Source organism: Acomys minous (assembly GCF_964271855.1).
Source record: "Acomys minous genome assembly, chromosome: 9".
Taxonomy (NCBI): Eukaryota; Metazoa; Chordata; class Mammalia; order Rodentia; family Muridae; genus Acomys; species Acomys minous.
Genome location: NC_140490.1, coordinates 105618395 through 105636521, shown reverse-complemented (window position 1 = coordinate 105636521; position 18127 = coordinate 105618395). Strand labels below are relative to the sequence as shown.

Below are 18127 nucleotides of genomic sequence, written 5' to 3'. Positions count from 1 at the left end.
GATCTAAAACTTGTTTATTTGAAAGTTAACTATTCTAAAAAGAAACTGTCACTGGTGTTGGCATGTTAAGTAACTCTGTGGATATTTTCACACCTGAAAATCTAATTATTTTTAGAAATCACAAAGTTCAGACACTTAACTTTTGTTTGTTTGTTTCTTCATTTTCAAAATGATAGTCTTTCTAGAGCAGTTAGCTACTTTAAGTAATGCCATTCTTCTTAAGTCATAAAACTGATGCCAATGATTATTAGTTATTTGTCAATACTCTCCACAATTGTTTCACTTTCGTTGGAATTCAGATTATCCTCACCTCTGTAACAGTAACTGCCTACAAATTAGCCACCTTCCTCTGTCACCATGTCTCTGTTCAGTCCCTTATTTCTCTTTTGAAGAAAATTAAAGCTGTCATTCCACAGCCAAAACAAGGAAAAAATTACATAAATAAAGTCTGTGCACCTGGCTTAGGAAGAAAACACTGCAACATCCTTTGTGTTGATGAGGCTTTTGTAGGTTTTCTGTTTTACCCATAAAAAGGCAAGGGCAGCAATGTCATTGGCTGTGCAAAGTAAGGAAGTTACAAGCCTTGAGAGGCTTGCATTTTTTATTTTATGGTGTAATCAATTCTGTCCCCATAACAGACAACCCAAAGCCCTGAACTTAATTAATTTTCCTGCTGGTGAAATGTCATTGTCCAACATGGGGTGTGTGTGTGTGTGTGTGTGTGTGTGTGTGTGTGTGTGTGCGTGCGTGTGCGCGTGCGCCCGTGGCCTGAGAGGCCAGAGGTTAATCTCAGGCCTGATTCTGCAGGAACTGTCCACCTTATCATCTTATTGTCTCTCACTGCAGTCGGAGTCTTGATAATTATGCTCGGCTGGTTGGCTAGACCAGAGGTATGCTTCTCTCTAACCCTCCACCAATGTGTCATCTAAAAGATGTTGATACACAAAAGTATTGGGAAGGAACTAAGTGGGGAGTTTTACTATTTCTCGTTATCAATAGATGCTGCTGCCCTAGATCTGATTGCAGAAGAGACCGTATCATTTCATTGTTAGGAAGCACAAATCTTCAAGTTTGGGAGCAGAATTGGTTGAGTTAGATTCTTATACATGTTTGGTTATGAATCATGTATTTGTGAATATTAATTTGTGAGTTCATGTGTGTATGCAGGTTAAAAGCACGAGATTGTCAGACATTGACGTCTAGGTTATTTCTTCAGATAATAACTCTCACTGAACCTAAAGCCCACTTATCTATCTAGAATATCTTGCAAACAACATTGATGTATCCCAGAAATCTCTGTGTCTTTACTTTTCCATTGAATTGGCTACAGATACATATTTCTGTCTGTCCCCTGTTTTTTTAACATGAGTAATGGAGATATGGCCTCAGGTAATCATACTTACATGAAAAATATTTTACTAATGGATCTAACTTCACAGCCCCAATTATTCTCAAAGTTTTCTTCTGTAGTTGAAAAATATAAGATTGTGTTCTGTAGCTATAATTGTTAAGTTTAATTATATATGCATAAATGCACATATATACAATTAATTCAACCAAATAAAAACTGAAAGTAATTTCAAACTTTATATCTGTAAAAACACTACGCAGATATTATTCTTGTCATTATTATAAATAATGGAGTTAACAATTATTTATAAAGCATTTACATCATATCTAATATGGAGAGGATATAAAAGTCTGTATAGAGGTTATGTATAAATGTATGCAATTTTATCTAAAAATATGAATATAAGTAAAAATTTGAAATCCTGGTAGCAGTCTTGTCAATAACTCCCCATTAATACCAGGAAATGTTAGGTGATAGGTAGAAAGATGGTGGATGTATGATAAATAAGTAGATAGATGATAGATAAACAGAAAACATTCATTAAATTCGTGGCTACCAATCTTTGATTTATATGCATATGAGCATATGTGCATGTTTGAATGTAAGCATGTATACACTTGTGTGATATTGGTAACACAGTATTGACTTGAATGTATGGATTTTAGATAAAAATTTTGCACTAAAATTTAGAACAAAAATTTCAAGAGAAAATTAATTAGATAAGATATTGTGAGAATCAAGAATATCTCACGATTATCTGCAGTATGCATCTGATAATGCTGTTCTTATATTGGGAAACCAGAGTCGAGAGTATTAAACAAGGAAAATAAAGTGAAATGATGTTTCCTGTCTCCAACATCACTTCTTAAATTGGTTCTATTTACAATAAGTTTCCTCCTTTAGTAAACCATAATAATAAAACAAACACGTTCATTTGCATAATGCATGACTTTCTACAGAACATCAAATACACATAAAATATAAGTGAATTGAGTGTGTTAATTATCCAAACATATTTTCAAATTCAGCTCCCCTTTTGAAAATATACAGTTATCCCTTAGCATTTTGCATATGTCACATTGAATGGATGACAGATTTACAGAGAAGAGTAGTTACCCTGGAATAAGGACAGAAGGTGAGTGGATAGAAGGCAAATAACTCAAGGTTCATCAACAGCTCTCTGAAGTGGGTCCTATGAAGTGCTCAATATTTGATCTTGTTGGCGCCTATAAGAAAATGTCACCCCATACATACAGTTCAATCCATTGTTTTGGAAAACATTCTTCTGATTTTTTTTTTAACTGAGAGATAGTTGATGTTATACTTAAATGTGAGAATTCCTGTTATCTATAGTACTCATAAAAATTACCTGACTCAAATTTGTATGCATATATTCCTTATGTTGTTTACTAACTCATGGGGTATTAAAGCCTGTAATGGCTTGTCCCCACAATCTGAAAGTCTAACTGACTCATCCATCTCATCCATTTAGTACTGCCACTTATTAGGGAGAGAGCAAAAAAAAAAAAAAGGATAGATCTTAAATTAGAAAGAGAAGGTTAACTAGAATTGCTAGTTTATACTAGATTTTTCACTTTGTATTATACAGAGATCAAAAAGAAAGTAGAGGAAATTTTGAGAGTAAAATTTTAAAACAAGAATTTTTGTATAAAATAATGACTTTGAATGACAGAAAATACAGCATGAAAAAACACATATTCAGAGATTTTTAAAGTATTTGTTTTATACATGAATAGCATGTATATGATCCATCTTTCAAGTAATCATCTCAGTTTCTTTGTTTTTCCATACACAAAAAAATGGAATTTACATTCAAGCATTGTAGTTTTCCAGGCCTTTCACATTTTTACTACCAATGTTATGTAATAAAATACAGCTTAATTAATTAATATGTTATTTTATCAAAACACATATAAAGTCTACTTGCTTCATTATTAGATTATTAACAAAAGTAATGAAGACTGAATTTTTGAAGAATGTTAGTTTTTAAAGTCTGACTTCTTTGGGGTATTTTTTTTTAACAAAATTAACTCAAGTGGCCCTGCGTTACTTTGCCTACATCAATCTCCTTATAACACTATATGAAGATCAGGTGAGAACATGGAAAGATTTACTGAATTGTATTTGAATTACTCTCCTGTGCAATGTAAGCATTTGTTCAACATACAATAATAAAATACAAATTCAAACCGTGATTACACTTTAAATAACTCAAATCCCACAGAGTATGCTATAGTCAAGGACAAGTGTTCTCCGAATCCCAGGAACTGATGTGTCTTCCTGAAAATCCCCCATTCACAATGCACTCGTGTCCTAAATTGTAAGCAAGAAATGGATCCTTGCAACGTATACTTCACAACTGTTACTCCGACAAATTAAGATGAGTCCATTGCAAACTAACACCCTATTCGCTAAATGATTAGTTCATATACTTAAAATTTGTTATTTTAAGTTAAGACATGTTTAGAAAGAACAGATGTCCGACTAGTTGTTATCTGCCACCATGTAGAGGAGATAAATTCTGTGGTGAGGTCGCTTGAATCAGCCACCAAAACCACATGCTGAAACCCTAATCATCAAAGGCATAGGATAAGAAGTTACAGATACTGGTGATGTGGCTTTGAATTTCAATGTTCTCACACAGATGCTTTTAGCAGAGGCTCTGAGCTTTGGAGTTGGAGCTCATTCTGGAAGTAACCAAGGCATTAGTAGCTATGTGGAAAGAGTGAGTGTGCCTCTCATGTGGAGGAATAAGATGTCCCCTAACACCAGTAAGGTCCAGAATTCTATGTCATGGTTGTGTATTCACGTTTCATAACATTCATGACAATTGTATTTGGAGGTGGGACCTATGGAAAAGTCAGTAGATCATAAAAGTACAAATGCCATAGATAAGATTATGCTATTATGGGGCCAAGGTACTCTCACCATGTGAGGATGGAAACAGGAAGGATACCGTAAACCATAATATAGGAACAAAATCTGCCAGCACCTGAATTTCGGACTTTCCTCCTATTATGGAGATAAATTAGTGCAATTTCTATGCTACTGACTGAACTCATGGAAATGTTCTTATAGCAGTACATGGAGGTCAAGTGTGTCCAATTTAACAGATTTACTTTTTCCACACTTACATTTTTAATTAAAATTATACAAAGGGCTGTTTTAATAATCCTCAGCCAGGAAAGATTACTATAGTGACACCTGCCCGTTTTCTTGCTTTCAAGGTGCAGCAGCTGTGAGAGCCAAGACGTTGGTGTATAGCCGCCTACAGCAGATCCCTGGCGTTACTGTCAGTAGTATTATAATTAGACATAGCTGTTATCTAAATCAATAAAACATATTTACTCAATACTCTGAGTTCAGTTCATCTGCTTTTCCTTTTTTCCTGCAAACATTCCCTATTTTTCTTTTCATTGTTTATGTGAATATTGTTTATATAATATATTTGACTATTTTTTCTTTCCACTAACTCCTTCCAGGTTCCTACCACCTCCTTACCCACCCAAATTCATATTCTCTTTGTCACATTAAAAAATCAAAACAAAGGCAATAAGTCAAAAAATGCAAAAATAATCCTCTCAAATATACAGGGTTTTTTGTGTGTATGTAAATGTTAAATACATATACCTGGAGTGTGGTTAATGTATCTAGTAATACTTCACCAGAAAAAAAAAACCCAGAAACTTATTTTTATTTTCTTAGGGATAGAAGCCCATTTCCACTTCTTCCTCTCAATTTGGAGCCTTGTTATGTTTGAACTTGTATAGACTCTATGCATGCTGCCACATATGAGTGTACCAGTCCTGTTGTGTCTGGAAAACTGTTTCTTAAAGATGAATTCCTCACTCATAACTATCAGGGAAATTTTTTCTTGCAGTAGATGAAAGTTAACATGGAGCACCACAACTGGGCACTGTGCAGAGAGTGATAGACTTTGGAGCCCTTAGTTATAAATGGGATGTCTTCATCAAATCCCTCTCCTCAAGGCTCAGGGATTTTAGCATAAGAGGAAGGGGAGGATTTTAGAAGTACAGCTGATTGATGACTCTGTTTTCTTACTTCCATTAAGTTTAAGGCACTGGATTTAGAATGACTTGATACAACAACACAGTACAATCACTGTTTCAGCTCTAACATCGCTGAGTAATAATACTTGATTTTCCTATTTGAGGCCCATGCTTGATTAATAATTGTAAGTGGGATGCCTTAACTTCTGCTCTGTTGCAGTGATAAAATAATTTCACAGAAACATTTCAGAGAGAGAGAGAGAGAGAGAGAGAGAGAGAGAGAGAGAGAGAGAGAGAGAGAGAGAGAGAAAGAGAGAGAGAGAGCGCAAGCAGAATAGTTCAAACCAGACAGGAGGAACTTAACACAACTTAACAAAGTTGGAAAGCAAAGTGGGATCAAGTGAGTGCTTTGCTTACTTTTCCCATTTTACACATGTTCAGGGAGTTGTCCTACCCACAATTTAGATAGGTCTCACCACATTAACTAACAAAGGATAATCCTCCTATGCTAGAGGGACCTGACCTAACCTAGGTAATCCTCCACAGGTGGAGGTATGCCAGAGGAGTATTTTATACTTACTTCTAGATCTGCCAAGTTGACTCTCAATAATGAACATCACAGTATCCTTCTACTGCTTAAGTAATTGGAGTTCTCCACTATAACATATTTTCACAACTAGGTAATCCAGGTACAAATGTACTTTTGTGATATAACATACTTATTCTCCATCATATAAGTGTCTTATTAGTTTAACCACATTTTAGCTTCACTTAAGGACTGCAAAAAAAAAAAATAATAACATTATAAAAGACCTCAAATTCAGGTGTCCGTTTATGTTTATAAAATATGGATAAAAATTTAAAATAGTCTTAAGTTGGGAGGGTGGTAAAATAATACCATGACTGTTTTAAAATATTTCAAGTGGTCATCCCATTTATAAAAAGGCATTCATTCAGTCAGGAGATCATTGGCATTTTTCTGCAAAGTTATTATGAGCATTCTGTAAGGTCATTCCTTTATTTGGAAGCCTGTAGATTGTATGCTGTGCATGCAAGTTTTTCATTCCAGAAAATTTCATTAAAAGACACAACAAAACATTATTTATTTTCCTTCAAGTAATGAAAAACAATGGTAAGCATATTTATTTAATATATCTTTGATTTATTGTTTAGTGGTAATAAACTAAGCAACCTCAAAGTATTCACATAAAAGAGAATTTCACTTCATAGCTCATAATGATATTTACTAAGATACTAGCATGGGTTTATGAAAAATAAATTAAACACAAATCTTTTCACTGATACTTTAAGGAAATTCTACTTGAATAATCAATTTCCCATACAATTAGTTCATAGCCTTTAAGCTGAAAAAAGTAGGAAAGACGCTTTCATAGAAAATTTTTGCTAAGGAACAAAATCTCATTATGATAAATAATGTGTTTCTAAAATTACTAGTCGAAGCATGGTGAGGCTAAATTTCCAGGAAATAAGAAGAAAAGTGCCAAAGGAAAAGACATATAAAATAATACAAATAAGTAACATGTGCGTCTATGGAATTACATTGCCTTTCTAAGTATCCTTCTTTGTATGTGTGGTGATATTTAATTTAATCTTTATTTTTAAACTGTCCAGCTTTAAGGATTGCAATTATGTTTTAACAATATTGGGGTGCTTCTGAAACCCCAGCTTACAGTGCTGGAGAAACATGTGTCAAATGTAATGAAAGTTAAATAGAGGTGTGGAAAGTTTCTAAGCATTGACAATGTTGACCTGGACCTATGCTTTGAGAACTCTTTAAGTAAGAGGCTACCCTCAGTCTACTGTACTTTAGAAAAAGTCTTACTACAGACTATTACACATCCCTACATGACTCAGATTCAATCTACTGCTCTTTTAATTATTGCCTGATTTATGGTTAAATCCTTATTTACCTACGACAAGGCTAAATCCAGAACTCCCCCTATTAGTATGAAGTTGACCAAAGTATACAATCTAAGAGAGCATTCTTAGTGTCCAGAACAATTCAATGATAGCTGACAAAGGCATCCCTTGATGACAAAATCAATTCCCACTGTAAATCATACCAACTATCGCCTGTCTACTGCACTTTATAAAAGTTGAAAGCATTAGCATCCTGCCAAGACACCCTTCTGAGCAGGATGCAGCCTGGTTAAGTAAAATTTTTTCTGTACTCCTATGTTTCAAAGAGGAAACATAAAAACGTATATCTTATGAAAAGATGTGAGCAATTCTTTTACAAGGCATTCAAAAGCATAACATTGTAATTTATACAAATTCCATATGAAACTTTTATAGACTTAAGCAAGCTTATGTTGAATTGCCAGTTTAAAATGAATATGAGCTTAATACAATAGATTAGTGGAATTATTAAAATTAAATGAACACAGACAGACAGACAGACAGACACACACACACACACACACACACACACACACACACACACCTATTGGCACACACCACGGAGAGCTATGTGGGTACAGAGGAAGCATTTTTAGAAAAGTCCTTCATACTACTGTTGTTATTATGATTTTTCAGCATTCTCTATTCTGATTACAATTTTAGTTTTAGTTATTTTTTTTAAGTTTTTGTCATCATTAATTTAAGAATATATGAAAAACATAAAAATACTGAGTTTGGAAAAATGGGTCAAATTGAGCTAGCTGGATGAGATAACACCACTGAAGATAGTTTGTCCTGAGTGTTAAGAGTCTATGTAAGAAAATATCCAGAAAAACAATTTATGCAAGTATAGCACATAGCCAAATATAGACATGGAAATTTCTCCAAACTGTGATCATAGACCTGCTCATAAAGGCTGAGAAATACATAAGGGCATAAATTAAGATAGTCTGAATTTTAAAAAGAAAATAGTGGCTGCTCTTCCATACTGAAATGGCGAGCTAATGGTTTGTGGATAACTAACATGTAAGAAAGACAAATATATTACTTGCCTATTATTCATTTACTTATTGTAACAGTATTTCATAAAAATCTACTAACATCATACTGGTGTAATTCAATTTTAATAGTTTGATAAGCAAGCAATGGTACATGATCTTAAAAAAAGACCTTCATTAAATTTAGATAATAAGAAGCAAGGACAGGTTAAGCAAGTCTTCAATAGCTCCTGCCTCACAAATATGTCTGTCAGATATATTGGGCCAGAAGGCTGAAGATGATGCTCCAACATTATAGAGAGTTTTGGATAACTATTCAGGTTTCAAACTATCTCTGTCATCTTCTCTTTTGGAAAGCTACTAACCTGCACTCCTGGCATACTCAGATAATCAAATTTATTCCTTCTCATGTCTCTGAAGGAGTCGAAGACCAGGTAGCTTAGTTTTACAATGACACTTAGTTGTTTAGGCGTTAAGATGTTTTTAAGTCTAGATAGGTGTTTTAAGTTGATAATAACAAGATATGATAGATATTGATTTATATTCAGAATTTTAGACACACCAAGATATGAAAGATGTTTTCTTCAAAGCTGTCAAATACAAATAGCCAAAACACTAAGAAAGTAACATTTATATAATTCCTGATTGTGCCATGATTCTTCTTACTATAGGTAGTTTATTGTATATATGTGTAATAGGATAATTATATATGTAAAAAATAAAACATGTTAAAAATATAAATGTATATGTAAAACTAAAAAATGTTTTATTAATAATAAAAAATTTTAAAGAAAACAAATTTAAAGAAAGAAGCAAGGATAAAAGTTGAATGAATCATGTTATATTAGATCTGAAATACTGTAGTTGTTTTTTTGAGTGTGACAAAAATCCTTGACAACTAAACATATGGAACAAAGAAAGGAAGTGAGAGTTTACTTTAGTTCAGGTTTGAGAATACATTCTGTTCTGGAAAGAAAGGCACTACAACCAGAGCCTGAGATGGCTGGCTACCTTATGCTCACAGTCAGGATACATAGAGAGATAAATATTGGTGCCAACACTTTCTCCATCTTCTCTTTTATATTCAGTGTGTGCTACCTCTCCATAAGATAGAGCTGTCCACATCCACATTCAACGTGGGCATTAAAACCTGTCTGGAGGCAGCCTCACAGAGACCTCCTGAGGTAGTGATTTCAACTGCTGGCAAAACACACACACACACACACACACACACACACACACGCACACACACACACACACACACCACACACACACACACACACGCACACACACACACACATACACACATATATATGAAACTGTGTATCTATTTATCTATAATATACATAGATTCTAATATTATATTCTATAGTATATAGAAATTCTAATATTCTATCTTGATAATTTCTAATATTTTTATTAAATGCTTTAATTTCATAATTTACAATATTTCAAATTTGTAAATATTTCAAAATTTACAAAGAAAGACGTTTAATAACATTTATTAATTTGTTAAACTAGTCAACATGGTAAAGGCAGATTTATAATTCTCACGTTCAGTGAATTTACCCAAGAGAATATGAAAATAAATGGTTACCATCCTCAGCTACACAGAGACTATAGTTCTAACAAAACTGCATAGAAACTTGCCTCAAAAAAAAAACAAAGAAAAATATCATGTTATTATGTATGACCAGATGATACAAGTATACCTGACATTATAAGCAACATCAAATGAAGGAAAATACAAGTGATATTTTAAAGATTCATGGTGTGCACATCTTCCATGAACCAATGACACACACAAGAATTCTCAAGAGTCTTAAAGAACATGAAAGACAACCCTACTTTGAAAATGTGTGACTGTGATAATTATGTAATACAAATACAAAAAAGTATAATACAAATACTATTTCACATCTAAGCATCACAAATTGATTGTCTTTTATATATCTAATTAGTTCTAGGTAATATTTTATTTTTTAGAAAAGCATTGCAAACATTGATTTTATTTTTACTATAAGTACTTATAATAAACTTTAATTTTTACTTTTTATTAAATATTTTATTTTTATGTGTTCATTTATTTTATTACTAATATATACAATAAACTACCTATTGCAAGAATAACCATGACACAATTAGGAATTTTATAAATGTTACATTCTTAGTGTCTTAGCTATTTGTACTTGACAGCCTTGAAGAAAACATCTTTCCTATCTTGATGCATCTGAAAATTCTGAATGTAAATCAATCTCCATCACATCCTATAATTATCAACTTAAAATATCTATCTAGACCTAACAACAGTGTAACCCCTAAACAACTAAGCTTCATTATAAAACTAAGCTACCTGGTCTTCAACTCCATCAGAGACTTGAGAAGGAATAACCTTGATTACCTGAGTATGCCAGGAGTGCAGGTTAGTAGCTTTCCAAATGAGAAGATGACAGAGACAGTTTGCTAACATATAGAAATATATAGGGAAGACAGAACAAAAGGTAGATTAGTGAATCTACTCCTCAACTTAGTGTCTCAATTGTCTCTCACAAGGTTATTTTTAATTCACTGACATAAAAATTTTGTATATAGATGCAAAGTAAGTTTAATTCTAGATACAGTGGTATAGAATTCAAATGTAAGATTATTATTCCTGAGTGAGTTAACCCAGACCCAAAAAGATACACATAGTATATACTCACTTATAATTAGACTCTAGCCCAACAGAGATGTCCCCTGAAAGTCTTCACCCAGCAAGAGATTGGGATAGATACTGGGACTTTTTATTGGGACTCTAGGTGAGAGTGGTAAGAAAAATGGGGAAATAGAAGGATCCAGAGGTTCCTAGAAACCTACAAAAAGACCATTAAGGCTGGCAAATCTGGACCCAAGCATGTCAGCTCAAACAAACTACTGACCAACCAAGGAAAATGCATGCAGTAAACCTAAAACCCCTGTCCAGATCTAGCCAATGGATAGCATATTCTCCACAACTATGTAGAGACAGGGATTGACTCGGACATGAACTCTGGTGTCCCCTATTTGACCAGTTCCCCTTGATTGGGAAACCTGGTGACACTCAGAGGAAGAGTAAGCAGGCTAACAAGAAGAGACTTGATAGGCTGTGATCTCATAGTGGGGCACAAGGTCCCCTTCTGTCACAGACCTAGGAAAGGGGAATAGGATGAAAGAGGGAGGGAGGGGGAAATGGGAAAGTACAAGTGAGGGGATAACAATTGAGATGTAATCTGAATAAATTACTTAAATAAAAAATTTAAAAAGATCATTATTCACACACATTATATATATATATATATATATATATATATATATATATATATACTCTAATTTAAGATATTGTACCCATATAACTCAATTATAATAAAAGGTTTACTTCCAATGCTTTGAAAGTGCTATTGCAAGCTGTTTAGGATAAATAAGTTATACAAATTATATTGTTAGTTGATCAAATCATGGTCATGTCAATTGCTAGTCTACTTTTATCAAAGAATATAAATAAATATTCTTTAGGCCAAGTTTTCAATCATCATAGGAAGATTTCACACATTAGTCTTGATATATCATTTTGAAAACTGCTATCTTCAAATCGTATTTCAGTAGGAGAGTGGTCATAATACAAAAAACAATGTTATTCTAGGACATTGAGATCCATTTGAAAGACATATATGTGATATAGATATTATATTGTTATGAATTACTTGTGCCAAATACATACATAGAACTGAAACACCAGACACCATGCAAAGATGATTAAGTGTTTGGATTTAAGTAACAAATGTTTTTTTTTTGTTGTTGTTGTTGTTTTTTTTTTTAACTAACATGAAGAAGCTTTTCAAATGGCAGGCTATGTTAGACTATTTATTGCAGAATGAGTAAAAGTGACTAATTGAAATTTTCAGTAAAATGTTGTTACATTGAAATATTTTATTCTTGATGAGTAGTATTTTGTTGTAGAGGAAAATAAAAACTTGTCTAATTCAGAACAAGCAGTAACAAAGCATGTGTGAAGCACTCTGTTAGCTTCAGAAACAGAAATATCCTTGTTGCTATGCAGCTGCACTCACAAAAGATTTCTTCTTGTAAACTCCTTCTAGCTATCATAGTTGACTGCCTGATTCTGCCTTTCATCCAAGGAGAATATTTTATGTATATGTGACAGAAAATAAAATAAGCTAACCTCTGTTCCACCTGAGCACTGGACGCTGCTTCTTCAACTGATGCATAGACCTAGGTGTTTCTGACAACTCCCAGCTTTCACTTGTCGGAATGAAAAGTCGCAGGGCACTTGGAGACTTTAGATTGAGACAGCACCAATCAAACAACTTGGAGCAATGCTGAGTGTGAATGTGAAAAACAGCAGGCACTGTGTATTACAGCACAGACAGTTTTCAAAAAGGGATTTCTATCTTTCTCCCTTTTTAAATGAAGCAAGGCAAACTTCATTTAAACTGTAAGACTGTGGTGAAGCCACTCACGTGTACTTTCTCAGTACTAATGATTGTGTACTAAAATATGTGGATAAATAGACAGCACATGGTGAATATGCTCCCATGCTTTTTAGAGGAAACTATAATTTCCTCAAAACCAGACATGTTCACTAAAATAAATATCATGATTAGCCATGTGTTCTAAAACAAATTATTAATTTTTCTGAGCATCAGTGTTAAAAGAAATACATATAAACTACTGAGACATATTCCTATGAAAAAAAGAAAGTCCAGAGTTCCTGGAAAGGTATACAAGTTAAATACTGCTTATTTTTTAAATAGAAGTCTCTGATTTCTCTTTTTGAAATAATTATCTAGGAGAGATGTTAAAATAGTGTATTATCGTCAACATACTTCTGAAACCTCATCTACATAATATATTTTAATAAGTAAAAATTCTATAACTCCATTTACACAAAACACTTTCAGATAAATTATAAAATAGAAAACTCTAAGAGCATAAATATTCACATTAATTAAATTTCACTTAGAGAAACTATAACTTTAAGTTTGCTCTAGTGTGTTTGTATGTGGTTTTGTATGTATATGTGTGTGTGTTAATCTGTATATAGAGGTACATATGGAGATGAGAGAACACCCTTATCCTTATGTACCATATTTTGTCTTGTGGACAACATCTTTCATTGTGTGGAACTCACAATTTTGTCTAAGTTAACCTGTTGGGCAATGAGCCCCAGATATCCACCTTTACCTACCTCCCCAGTATCTACAGTCTCAGTGTTCATTGCTGCTGCCATTTTTTTTCTTCAGGCAAAGAATTCAGGATCATTATTGTAACAATAACACTTTAAAAACTGAGCTATCTTCCCTGCACTTGCTCAGTTTCAGAAAAGCATACATCTGGTTATTCTATAAAATTAATAATGTTAGAAGTGTTATCACCGTCCAAGAGATTCTGTAAAAAAAAGAATAATGGATGGAAGACTGTTTTCTACACAGAACAAGGGGTGTAAGGAAGGAGAGAGGGAGAGAGAGAGAGAGGGAAAGAGAAAGGGAGGGAGAGGGAGAGAGAGAGAATTATGGATGTGGAGTCACATAATTACAGAGGCCGAGCTCTCACACATACAGAAGTCTGCAGACCTAAGTCAGTGGTATGAGTCAATCTGAATTCAAAAGCCTGCGAGTCAGCAAGCCAATGATAAAAGTGCCAATTTGGCAAAAATGCAAAATAACTGAGTTATGATATTAGAATCCAGAAAAATCTGGATATCCCAGCTCTAGATCTTATTAACCTTGCTTTACCTTTGTGCTCCACTCAAGCGCTCAATAGACTGGGTATTATTGGAGAGAGTAATTACTACAGCTTGTGCATGTGGAATGCTCATCTCATCTTTCTTCTAGAAGGTTCTCTAGCGGATGTACGCTAATAGAAATGGGCAGAAATAATGTTCTTTCAATTCCTATGATATTCTTTAGCTAGTCAAATTGCCATAGAATATTAACAATCAGGTTTTTAATATTCTGTTTTTTGCAGTCTCCTGCTACACATGCACTGAATGATGAAACTGAGTTGCCTTTATTCAGAAAGTATGCACTTGCCATGCAAACGAGAGAGAGAGAGAGAGAGAGAGAGAGAGAGAGAGAGAGAGAGAGAGAGAGAGACAGACAGACAGACAGACAGACAGACAGACAGACAGACAGACATATGGACTCTTTCATATAACATAAATCTCTGAAGCTCAACATGTTGCATGTCGCTACCATTTCTATACGGTTTTCAATTTCTTAAGTTTACTAAACTTATATACGTATGCATTCACCTCTTGACAGTCATGTGGAATGTGTCCAGTTTGGACTGTTACGAGTAAAGTTGCTGTGGACATTCTTATACACATATTTTATAGACACATGTTTTCATTGTTCTTGTGTAAATACCCATGATTGGAGGGGTAGCCTCCTGGGGAAGGTGTAGACATAATTATAGAAGAACATTTTAGACTCTTTTCCAAAGTGGTTGTAGCACTGGATATTGCCAGTGACCAAGTGCGTGCGTTTTCCCATCAACTTTTCATTATTTTGTCTTTTGAGATGATTTCGTTTTTGGCTTAGACCTGTTTCCCTTCGATGAATCATGATGACAACGGCATGCTTAAGTGTTTCCTGTGCATGAACCCTTTTCAGGGAGTTATCTAAGACAGTTGGCTTTACTTTTATTATTATCTTTCCCTTAAAAAAAAAACACGAAACAGTCTAGCCATGGTTCCCCCCCCCGCCCCAACAGTAGGTTTCTGCCAGCAGCGAAGGGCTCCGGTTCCCACTGTACCGCCTGTGTCCAAACACTACAGATACGTAGTGAAACTGAGCCTGTGACATCTCAGCCACGGGTCTCTGGTTCTACCCGCTTCCTTCGTTCGCCTCTATGGCCAAAGCTTTTTGTAGTTCATCTCTTCAGTTAAAAAACCTGACTTGTTTTGTTTTGTTTTCTTGTGAGATAACTGGCTCGCTGCAAACATTTCCATCAAAATCAGAGGTGGATGTGCCACTAAAAAAAAAAAAAAAAAAAAAAAGAACGTAAAATGAACGGATTTGTGTTATACAGCTCAGAAAGTAACAGACAGAGGCTGGATTACTGCTTTCATTCTAAGTGAATTCATCTGTGGGGGTCTTTTTGTCCACATTCATTTCAATTCTCTGAAAAGAAATCATGTAGTTATTTCTGGGAATCTTGGTTTTTGCTCTGTGGCTCTCCTGTTTGAAAATCTCATCCCCTAGTTTTTTTTTTTTCTTATATGTCACAGCATTCTTGCATCAACTCACAGAGAGGAAATATGACTCCCTAAGATGCTGGTCCTGACGTTGCAAGCGGTTCACCTGAAGTATATGAGAATTGCTCCACGTTTAAAGTGCATTAACTTTGTGACGAGTTATCTGAAAATTTATTTTAGCAAATTCATGAGTTCTGTACAATGAGAAATAACATTTGTGAAGAATATGTAATCGCAGATAAGATTTAGTTTTCATGTGGTAATACATGCTATCTCTGCTGACTATATCACACATTAAGTATAATATAAGTGTAGTTGTCAAAGTTCCTCCAGATAAAAACAAACAACTGTATATTGTGGTACATGGGAAGAAGAAAAAAAAAGAATAAAAGAAAGATTATATGTGGGTGCTATAAGACCATATTTATTATGGGAATGTAACATTTAGATTATATAATTTCTGAGATTCCATAATATGACCTGTTTAAACTAGAATGCAAGAAATCCTGTTCTTAGCTTAGTATTAATCTGAAAGTTGGATAATATTGGAAGGGGAAAATTGCGGCAAACTCCAGCATCTAAAACCTAAAGATTTAGAGTTTCAAATCTTGTAAGCAAGAAGCTACAAGTTTCTCAGCTCCAGAAATGAGGACTCGAGTTCACCATGCTATGTTTTCTTTTTTTCTCATATATTTATGCATACTAGATAGATAGATAGATAGATAGATAGATAGATAGATAGATAGATAGATACTCAGTTGATCTTCAAACTCAGCCTACTTTTTAAAGGCAAGTTTGTTCCTGACACACATTCAGTCATTCACAGAAGTGATGCTTCTCACACTTCTTTTATCACCCTTTAATTAAACACACACATGCAAGGGTGTGTTAATCTTTATATACATATAAGTATATATGTATATATCGTATTATTTATATCACTATATATAGTATACATAGTGGCATACATATATGCTACTAGTAAACTAACAAAACTTTTATTTCTCTCACATTCAAGACATACAATTTTATTGCTTTATAACATATTTCTTCTTACAAAGTGCTAAGTATTAATAACGAAAGGAAAGCCAAAAATAAACTACGCTACTTGGAAATGTGTGGAAAACACATCTCAGTGAATGTAAAATCCACAGTGAAATGAAAATAATGAAATTTCCAACTACTTAGATTGCAACGAAAAGAATCACTTTATATCAAACCTTATAACATTGAGCAATGATTTCAGATACAAAATATACAATCATTTTTTTCATTTTACTGGAGAAGGGATAAGATAGATGTAAAGTTAGTGAGGAAGATAATACAAAGTGAATGTGAAAGAAATCCATCCTTTTAATCACTCTTTAATAACTAATAAAAGTGATGTACTTTTAGTAACCTTTAAACATCTTCATACCTATAATGCTACCAGATTAGAGATTTCCCTGAGAATAATATGATATGAGCTCAAGAAGTTATGGCAGGTACATAAAGGTGGACATTATTGTCCAACAATATTCCTCATACAGGTAATTGGTCCTTTTGAAGAGACTGAGCAATGCATTGTTGTGTATGCCACAAAGCAGATAGGAAGAAAATGTCTATATTGAAGCCAGATATTTAAAAGAAATAAAAAGATATATGGACACTAATATTAGAAAATTATATTTAAAATACGAGGTTAAAAATAGTAAAAAGGAGGCAAAGGCAGGTGGATCTCTGTGAGTTTGAGGCCAGACTGGTCTACAAAGCAAGTCCAGGACAGTTAAGGCTACACAGAGAAACTCTGTCTTGAAAAACCAAAACCAAACTAAACCAACCAACCAACCAATCAAACAAACAAACAAACAAAAGAAGAAGAAGAAAGAAAAAACCACTGTAACAAGATTAAACAAAACTTTATTCATAAAGTGTCAAAATTTCAATTTTAAGAATTTGAATATCAAACTGAAATCAATGATTAGGTAATCAACAGCATTCTCTATATTTGTATAATAAGACTTCAAAAATTTATGTGAAGACAAATATCTCCAATGCAGTGTTCATAAGACAACCATTCCCATATCTGCAGACATGGCTAAGTTGCCAAGAGTGCTGGCTGCTCCTCCAGAAGACCCAAGTTTGAATTCCTACACCCTCATGGTAGCTTTCAGCCATGTCACAAGGTATCTGCTGCCCTATATTGGCCTCCATGGGCCCTTCACTCCATGGTGCAAAAGCATACATGCAGACCAAACACTCATACATACATTAAAAATAAAGTTATAAAAATATCTATGTCTCATAGAAATAAGCCAAATGGGGAAGAACAGACTTTGAAATATCACTGACCTACTGAAGAGGGTTGAAGGTTTTTTTTTCTTTTTTTTTTTTTTTAACTAGTATCATAAAGCTTAGAGTCAGCATCACCAGTAGCCAGAGGTATAGGGAAGAGAAAACAGAGACAAATGAATTGTCTTTTTTTTCTTCTGGGGTCTGGGGTTCGTGGAATTGAGTTTCATAGTCATACACACTTGCTACATTTTGTGTTTTCTCTGTCACACCCCAAGGAATGGCTTGGCCACGATGGAGATGAGTTTCTTTGAATTCAGGA

At 34.0% G+C, this 18127-nt stretch overlaps 1 long non-coding RNA gene across 1 annotated transcript in view; it reads right to left on the bottom strand.

Annotated features, from left to right (window-relative positions):
* The window catches only part of LOC311605102, a 100381-nt gene that overhangs the window by 80745 nt on the left and 1509 nt on the right, over nt 1-18127 (bottom strand). The gene's annotated exons all lie outside the window — the stretch shown is intronic.